The following is a 9,925-nucleotide window of genomic DNA, read 5'->3' as shown; positions in this document are numbered from 1 at the left end:
CCATTTTCATGATCGACGTTTTAGCTGCCTTGGTAAATCTTCCACAGCTTCTCCCACCTCAAACATAGCTGCCTAGCCCTGCAGCAATTATATGCATCTCAATGCACTTTTGCGCTCATTTGAGTCTTGTGATTTTGTGAACCTACCCTGCATATTAATATAAAGTTGACTTGACTTTGTGGTCACTCTTCTAGAAAGAGAGATCTCTTAGAGAAGGTCCTTTAGAGTGAGTCATCTGCAATTTCACTTTAAAGAAGTGGATGAGCTTCTCTTTGTATCAATTTGGTACTAGTCTTTTGTCATTTTGACTTTATCACCCGAAATAAAGGAGTGGGTGATCTTCTCTTGGTATGGAGTGTGAATGCCAAGCTAGTGGGCATAGCCAAACTAGATTTGCGACAGGGAGTCTTTCCATTGTGGAGCATGTGACTACTAACTCAAAATTGAAGCTAAATCTTAGTATTTTAAGGAAAAAAGCGAATGAGTAAAATAGTGGACATGAGATGTGACACAAGGTCAGTTAGGAACCGATCCTCCCTACAAATGTCAAGGATGGTGATTTATTATTGATTTTGTGATGTCCATATTTTGGAAGTTGAAGTCCAACAAATACATGAATAAGGCAATACAATAACTGATCCTCATTGTAGTTTATACAATACTGTCACATGGACTACAACCATATGAATAAAGGTGTAGTCATCCTTCAATCCTGCATCTATCTTGGATTTCCTTGCTCCCTCGCATCAATAACATATATTAAACGAGAGGAATATTGTAAGAATTCATATTGAAAACAAAAAAATTTGAATGGACGAGTAATTGAAAAATATTTATATGATAATATATAATATATAATTATTATAGCCACATATAGTGTGGGCAGGGAGGCGACGCGCTTCCTTCCCCAAAGAGTTATAATTCGAGGGAACGGGCCCTTCCCTAGGTGCCGAGATAACACCAATAATATAAACGCCGAGAATATTAGTGCTGAGGATAAGTCTCGCGAATGGATAAGAAACTGGCATATTACCTGGATGTCAATAGTCGTAATCGTAGTCAAATGTCGTTAAAATCACTACGAGCTGTGCGATAGGCAAAATTCAAATTCTCATCGTCTTTTGGTGATTTCTTTGGTCTTAGAGACATATCCTGAAAAGTTGCCAATGTGATCGTGAGAGGATTTGTGCTTGTCCTTGAGCGGGATGATTCCAACATTCTCAGATTGTTCAGTAGACTTTGGACAACACAAAAAGACAACAACTATCGGTAGAGGAAGTCAGAGTTTGAACATTGTAGTAAGTCGAGCTTTTAAGCTTGTGAGAGTAGAGTATAAGGTCATCATGAGGCTCTCCAAAGCTTCACATGCCAAGGCTATGCCATGCTGTGCTTCATCTCTTCAAGGCCCTTGCTATGCTTATGTGCTAGCACCTGCTTAAACAGAAATCCATCTTGGTGGTTGCTTACAGCTGCAAAACTGCAAATCTTGGAGGCTGGTTGGCTTCCAACAACCTCACCGCAGTGTCTCTATTGTAGATAATGTGATACCCGGAGTGATAGACAAATAGATAGATTGTTTAGCATCATTCCCATAGAGCTCTAATCATTCAATTGTCTAGCAACCTCAAATCTATAAACAAAAAATACCAAATGCACATCGACTTGGTTGAAGACACTACAAGCAAGTAGACCTCTGCACCGTCGCTTGAAGACACACAATATGCTGACAATCATGTTCTTGTTTACGAATTATATAGATTTAAGACTAAAGCACTTCTACAGAATTTTGGGCTAGTATGCGCTTTTGCAGGCCCCTCAAACATGGCTATAAATTAATTCAAGCTACAAACAATTCATCCAAACCTCGTCTCCATTAGGGGAGATTAATTGGGGTCTCCAAAGGGCCCCCAATTAGTGTTTCCTAATTTCAAGGGATTGCTCCTTTTTGTGGGGCAATGACATGTTGAGGTGGAGGGTGGGAAGACCTGCAAACAGCCCCTATTGGCTACTCCTCTTACATTGGGGACCACTCAAACCATCCCACCCCCCCCTTAACCCATGCTTGACTTTCCTCCCATATGCACCTCCCCCAAACAAACCTACAAGTCATTCAAGAGGCGGTGGGCCCTTTTGGGTGAATTTCCCCCCCTCTTAGCTTGTTACAGGCCTGCCCCTCCTCTTCGCTAGTCCAGCTCCATTCTCCCTCCATTTTTGAAACGTGGGAACTCATTTGGCAGCTTCTTTGCCCCCTCCTGCTCTAGTCCACTATCTTTCTCCCTCTCCAGCACCTCCTGTAATAGCTGCTCATTCTCTCTCCATTCCTAGCTACAGCACCTCCTACAGTAGTAGCTGCTTATCCCCCTCTCCTCTTTCTCCCTCCATTCCTAGCTACAGTACCTCCTGTAGTGGCTACTCATCCCCCTCTGTGCTTTCTCCCTCCATTCCTAGCTACAACAGCTCCTGGAGCAGCTACTCATCCCCCTCTGCTCTTTCTCCCTCCATTCCTAGCTACAGCACCTCTTGGAGCTTCTCTCAATGTTCACTTGCACCCTTTATACCTTCTCCCTCTCTCTCCCTCTATGCTGCTCTCTCCCTCCAAGCTACACTTTCTAGTCCACTATTGTTGTTGTGACCTCTGTACAAGCATGGTGAGGAGACCATACATGTACTCTATGTCCCACAGGAGCAAAAATGCACTGGGTGAATGGGTGCCTTGCACCTACACCTTGAATGATTAGATAGTCATGAGAGGATCTGCCAAGGGTCCACATAAGCTTCCCAAGAGCAAAAGAGGTAATCTTTTGCATGAATGGAAGGGCCGCAACATGAAGTTCAAGCTTGGGAAGAAATGATGGCTTGCAAAGGTGCAACGCATCTACATGGGGAAGGACATGCACCTTCCTCCGTCAAGAAATCAATTGATAATACCATCGCATTGTAAGTCTACATTTTGTGTAAGATTTTGAAGTTTAATGAGTCAGTTTGAAATTGTATTTTGAAATAGCACCAGTGTAATGAGTCAGTTTGAAATTATATTTTGAAATAGCACTTGTGCATAGCAGATGTATTTCCTTCAGACTTTGAGGAGTGGGAACCAGTCGAGTGCTTCTTAGTAAGTTTACTGCCATTCATGAGGATTTAGGAAGGCAAATGCATGCTAGAGAGAAGTCCTCTGCTTTGAAACAGAGAAATATCTATTGGTATAATGCCAAGTACATTACTCCAAGGATGGCATCAGGCTATGGCCATCTTCAATGCATTGCAACACCACAACTTGAAGACATGGATTGCAACATGGTGGACACAAGAACAGAGCAATCATACAAGGAAAAGATTGCAAAGGATGTGGGCATGGCCATGAAGTTTACATTTGCCTCTAAATGGGTAAGGTTGTCTTGGTTTATGCCTCTACACATTTTTGCTTCTTGTTTTTAGAATATCTAGATGCATAGAACAAAAACCATGTGGTCATGCAAGTGCCTACATGAGAATGCCCTTGAGGAATTGCTTGGGGTGAATTGGGGAAGCAGGTCAGGTGAACAAAAGGGTGATCTGTTTCAATGCCATGTATGTAAGGACAATGTGGTTGTCAAGTACCACATCTCCCGCTAAATGTTATATTTTGCTTTCTAATATAGGCGCTGGAAGAAAACAGGTGGCAATCGGCTCCCCCTTGACTCTAACAGACGATGATAATATAGGGGTAAGTTTATGTATTGGTTCTCATTTAGGAGATGTCAAGAATGTGACTGTCACGTCACAGTGGACTCTCAGGGACGTGCGGGAACACCTATTGGTCATGGAGGATGGCATGTCTGAGTCCTTTCACTCCACCTTAAATGGTGAAAAGGTGGGAAAGTGTGTAGAGAAGCGCATTCATAGTGCCACTTTTATCCCTCCTACAATATTGAAGATTGTAAACAATGTGGGGTGGAACAATTGTGCATTTTGACAATTTCCAATTAATAGTGGTGCAATTAATTTTGATGTTTTGAATGGTTTTGTTTCATGTCAATGTCAAGTTTTGCCCAAAAAAGTTATAATTCTTTTTATTATTTATATTTAGAACATTTGGTTATATATAGGTTATAAAGTTACTTTAGTTTCAAAGTTTCACTATCATAGCCATAGTTCTCCTAGCTACCAAACTACCATGGATTTTGCTAGGTCTACCTTCCATGATTTCATCTCCCATACTCCATTAGTTGATAGAGAGGAGGAGTTATTTCCAATCTTTGGTAAGAGTCTAGATGTCCTAAGCACCTACTTGGGAGCCCGAGATGATTTTGAAGAGCTCATCAAGTACATGCAAGACCACATCGCGAGTTTTGCATATAAACTTCATGAGTCTACAAAAAGATGGGTCCCAATTGATTATTTGAAGTACTTGTTCAATCAAGAACCCAGGTTCGTGAAGCGTTTAGATCGCTTTCAAGCCCGGCTCGCACCCTTAGGGTTTAGGGAGGTGGACATGACCTCCTAGCATGCGGAATCGTCGAAAACACAGGAAATAGGTTCCTATTGACCCTGTCCCTTCCCTTTTTGATCCTCTTATTTATGTACATGAGCCCAACATCTACAATGAAGAGCCCATAGATAAAGAAGCTGAGGAGCAGGAAGCTACATTGGCCCTAAAAGTGCTCCAGCAACCTCCTGAACCCCATTCTACTTCTCAAATTCCATCCACCTCGGGCACCACCTTTGTTGACCCCGCAATAGTGATATGGTTTCTTGCTCCCCTTCTTGTTAATGGAGAATAATACCTCTTTCTCCATGACATCAAGGATGAAGCTCTTGGTGTCCTGTGCTCGAGGGGGTCACCCATCTTATGTAACCCTATCACGTGAGTTCAACAAAAGGATATTTTTAATTTCTAAAATTTACAGAATTTAACTTACATAAGGGAGTATTTTAAATGATTTAAGAAAAAAATTACAAATTCATATAGAAAAAGAATACATTTTATTAATGAAAAATCTATGGATAAGGGAATTTACAAATAAGCCTTGCATGCATGTGATATAGAGAGTTTATACATAGTGACCCCCCCGAGGTCCTGTGTGGATATGAGGTGGACACGACTATGCAAGAACCTGGGTTTTTGGGAGTAGATGATTCAATAGAAGAGGTTCTTGCTTTAACACTAGCCAAAATCAAAGATGCAGAGACATCAATCTACTCCGACCTACTTGATGTTCCAGAAGAAGCCTCCACATCTCACTCCGGATAGCAAGAGGCCTCTGGATCCATCCTCATTGACAAAGAGGAAGGGATTGAGCATGACGACTCCATAGTGGTAAGAAACTATGAGCTTTGAGTTTCTTCTCTATTGGTATAATTTTGCTTTAACGGAATTCTAATGTAATGTTGGACTGTTGCAGGTCTAGGCATTTAAGGTTGACCTATTCTCATCTCGGCAATGCCTTGTTAGCAGTAGCTTCGGCCGAGATCACTCACTTGCACATTACCTTGGCCAAGCAAAAGGGCACTTTATGGTTATCCACAAAAAGTTTTCTCCACATGGCACTGATGACCTCCTGAAATGCAAGGCCTTGTCACACGTGATTGGTCATGTTGACATCAATCGCAATGCTGACAAGGTCATTTTGGTGAACCGCATGGTTGCCCTCAATGCTTTTGGAACCAATTTTCAAGGTATGGCATTGATGATAGTAGCCATGTCCCTAGCCAGCAACGACAATAGCGTTAACTCTCTATCGACTAGGTTTAGAGCTAGGAGTGTATTTGGGAATTCAAAGCCCGATGTTCTCAGTGTTTTAGAGAAGAGAGAAAGGCTTTGAAGCCTTATTGTATAGAACTTTTATTTTATATGAATACATATATACTTTTTATACAGTGTCCCATTTTGTATTCTTTTACAAAATTTATTTTATACTATCATTGTATTTTGTAACTTTAATTGTTGTTGGCATTAATATTTTCATTCACTATTCTGTTCAAAAGCATGCTATCAGATAAATTTTTGCATTATAATTGTCATTTCTGAGCAATCCAATAAGAATCTCACCATGGCGTAGAATGAAAAAGCATCATGCGGGAGCTCAGAAATGTCAAAACCGGCTATGGCGCGTATGGACCTTGTTTGACCCATAGCAGGTTTTGACATTTCTGAGCTCCCTGCACGATGTCGAACACATTTGCCTTCTATGCCATGGCAAAAAAACATCATTTGACCACTCAAATTCACACTGAACTTGCATAAATTGATGGAAAGCATCACGTAACATGTATAATAACATGGGAACAGTAATAGAACATAAAAATATCTTTTATTCATTGGCCTCAAAGGGCAAAGATTTACAAAATGATTCAAATTACACCAAATGAACCTAAACAACATCTAGGGCCTAAGGGAGGAATCGGAGCAGATGCAATTGGCGAGTATATTGTCTCTTTTAAAGAACTTTACGGTTTTTCTTTTAAATTAGGGTTTTTTTAGTCCCCCCCCGGTCTTTTGTTGCCAGTTCGGTAATACTTAATCTTCACCACTATCCCTCCCAACCCACTCACCCCTCTACCCTGCCATGTCGCACATGCAATTCTGCAATTTCCAAACAAATTTGTGAATTTTAGAATCTATATTTGACTCAAAATAGCGTTAACTTTATTCATCAAACATTTTACATTTGGGGTTCTCTTAGGACCCAATGCCTCCCCTGTCTAACTCTACGACGTTGCAACCAAAGTGCAACCCCTTGGCTCCCTGTTAAGGACTTCCAAGCAACATATCTCCTTGTCTTCTTGACATTTTTAACCGCTTTTGCGAGACTTGAGACCTCCACCTTATCGCGCTTGAGAGCCCTGGCCTCTAGACATCTATAAAATCAATCAAACATTTCGTGTAGTGCATTGCTTCACGTGGTTCCACCCCCATGCCTTGTATTCTTGAAGTATGCTGCCTTTGCTCTGTACTGCGATTTCTCCATTCCTTGAGTATTCCAAATGGACAAAGGGCCCCATTGCTCCACAAACCATGGTGCATGTGTGAAAAGAATATGCTGTAAAGAAAAACATCGTATTGAAAACATAAACTGGCTCAAGTTTAAAGCACAAAATTTCAACCTATCTCTCCTAATAAAGCTCATCTATTTGACCTTGTCTAAGCAACTTTATAAATGCATCAAGCTTTGTCCACAGTTTGCTCTCAAAGTAGCAATTCACGGATGAGAAGCTTGATTTGTAACTAGTGTACTCATACAAAGCTTTCTTGTACTCCCAACCTAGGGTGCTTTGAGCTAATGTATGTTTTTCTTTATCAACATTGTGGTTGGACAAGAACCTCCTTGCCTTTCCTCCGGAGACCCATGGACACTTTAGCAGGAAGATTTTGTGTCTTTCTTGATTGTTTCTTGTCCTGCTTAAGCTTCACATTGCCTCCATGAAGTCCCATTAGTGAGAGTAGTTCTTCATCTTTTGCAATGCATTGTGCAGATACTTGTTGTGGCCTCAAATTCCAAGCATAACTAGATGGAGATAGAGTAACATACGTAGTTCAACATGCAAACTAGACACGTGTACCCGCTCCAATGGAATTGGTAGAATGGGGTCCCACTTAGGATCCTTTTTGTGATGATCAGGAGCTGCACTTTGGTTGCAAGAAAGGATGCCATTTTCCCACTGTAGGCTTAGAAGAGTGGGAGCAATACAAGCATGTCCATTTTGCATCTGCACATGTATCACAACCATACAAGCACTTGAGGGTCTTCGAATCACTAGCTAGATGCCATTCAACTTGAAACATTCCATTCCCATCCACTATTAATGTTTGCCTTGCCTCTTATCTTTGAATAATTGACGGGATGCCAGTTCTATCCAAAACCCACTTCAATGTCTTGTGGCACTCCTTTGGGGTCTTAAAGGATGCAATCCACCATATGTCCTTCTCAAATTGGACTGAGGAACCCTGATCAACTTCCTTATCGCCTTGAGCAAAACACAAGGCATCTTTCATAATACAAATGCTCACCCTCTCTAGCTTGTGCTCTTTTAGCAACTAAGCTTCATCCATTTTTATAACAAATACTAGCTTGCCATCTATACAATGAAAGAGAAATACAGTAAGGATATAGAAATAAGAAGAAATAAAGTTGAATGCAAAGAGGGAATTTCTCTTACCTTCTTCTCTCATCCCATAGAATTTGACCATGGCTCTCTGCAAATTCTCTACATCCATGTAAACATTATTGAAAGCATTCATCTCAAACATTTGGATGCCAGATTTCTTTTTACTCTTTCAAGTCATTGTGCCACTTACACAATGGTATCCTCTGGACCCAAATCGAGCTATGGACTCTGGAGCTGTACAAAACCTCAATTACTCTTAGTAGCTGAATGAATGAAGCGGGTTATAGGACACCTCTTCTGTGCTGCCACCTTCGAGTAGTCTCCACTCTCCCAAGTTCCAAGTTTTGAGCTATCAAAAGATGTCTAGCATTGAATCAATCAATTACACAAACTCATGAAACTCACTCAGCTCACAATTCACAGTCCGCCATAGCCATAGCTTGAGAGCTCCTCCCACAGCTCAAGCTCGCTCCTTTCCTCTTCCTCCTCCTGCATCCCACCCCTGTCAGTTTACCTTCCTCTTCATTCTTCCTCTTGCTCTTCCCAGTTCCCACCCTCCCCTCACTTTTGCATCATCAATGCCTCTCTCCATTCAACATACGTCCTTCTTTACCACTTCTTTACCACCTCCATGCACAACTCACCTTGCATGCACAGTATCCTGCCTGTCCTCTCCCCCCTCATCCAACTCCCCACGCATCCCCTCATGTCTTTTCCCAGCTCCACAAAAGCCGCGCCAATTGCTACAGAATTTCAAAATCGTGGTAGCCAGCATGACCATGGATTGCTATGGATCGAGGAATCTCTTGTTTATGGTGTCTCCACAAATAGGAAGATAGAAGAGTATGTAGTTTTGTCGAAGCTGTGGGAAGTAAACACTGACCTTCAATTCATTGAATCCACATGGAATATTGCACATCTCATATGACAAAAGTAGACAAGGAAACTAGTGAGGTGGTGAAAAAGGCATTTACAAATTATATTGAAAAAAAAATGCCAACCAATGAATGCATACGTAAAGTTGGCAATGCAATTCTCAACACTCAACATATAAGTGCACATCAAGCTATGTATTTATTCCTATCTCTTCCTTTGACCACAAGCACCAGAAAGTTCTCCTACATTAACACTAGCCCAATCAAGGAGACTAGGACTTATTATTGAAACGATGCCAACAATTGGAGGAGCTAGACCCTGAAAGCAATGACATCTTCTTTGCTAATGTTGTTTCCAAGTACACGCAATGTAAACCATCCATGCACAAAGCTTGCTTGGTCTCCTTTGTTAGTGAGTACGGTGGCAAAAAAAACAATACGAAGATACCCAAGCAAAAATCATTCGCTTCAACAACTACAATCAATTCAAGGAGACCCATAAACCTATTATAGAGAATGGCGCTTGCTTTACTTGCCTTCCTTTGGGCATTTTGTACCAAAAGCTTCTTCCTGAACTTGAAAAAAATTGGCAGGCCTTCTAAATATAATTCAGCTTGTTAAAGGTGGTAGCCACTCTGGATATTTAGCTTTTTAGGTCAAGATAAAAGATTAAAGGTGGTAGTGATTTAGGTACTTGGAAAAGAAGCCAAGTTTAAAGGTGGTAGTGATTTAGATACTTAGAAAAGAAGCTAAGTTTAGGGGGAGTGCTAAAAAACAAAACTACTACTAAATTTAGGACAAATTATAAACACCTTAAACTATCCTTAACCTGCACAAAAAGTTTTCCATGAACACGTATGTACTATACAGGCCGGTGTCGTGAGCTTCTACACGTTCCCCGCTGGAGTCTTGATTGATTGACATGGGGTATGAGCTTTTATGACTCCCCTGAACTGGCTGCCTCC

This window comes from Dipteris shenzhenensis, chromosome 10 (genome assembly GCF_047967505.1).
Source record: "Dipteris shenzhenensis isolate YYH24624 ecotype China chromosome 10, Dip_SZ_1.0, whole genome shotgun sequence".
NCBI classification, from domain to species: domain Eukaryota; kingdom Viridiplantae; phylum Streptophyta; class Polypodiopsida; order Gleicheniales; family Dipteridaceae; genus Dipteris; species Dipteris shenzhenensis.
The sequence above is the reverse complement of the archived record's forward strand: the minus strand, read 5'-3'. Positions refer to the sequence as shown.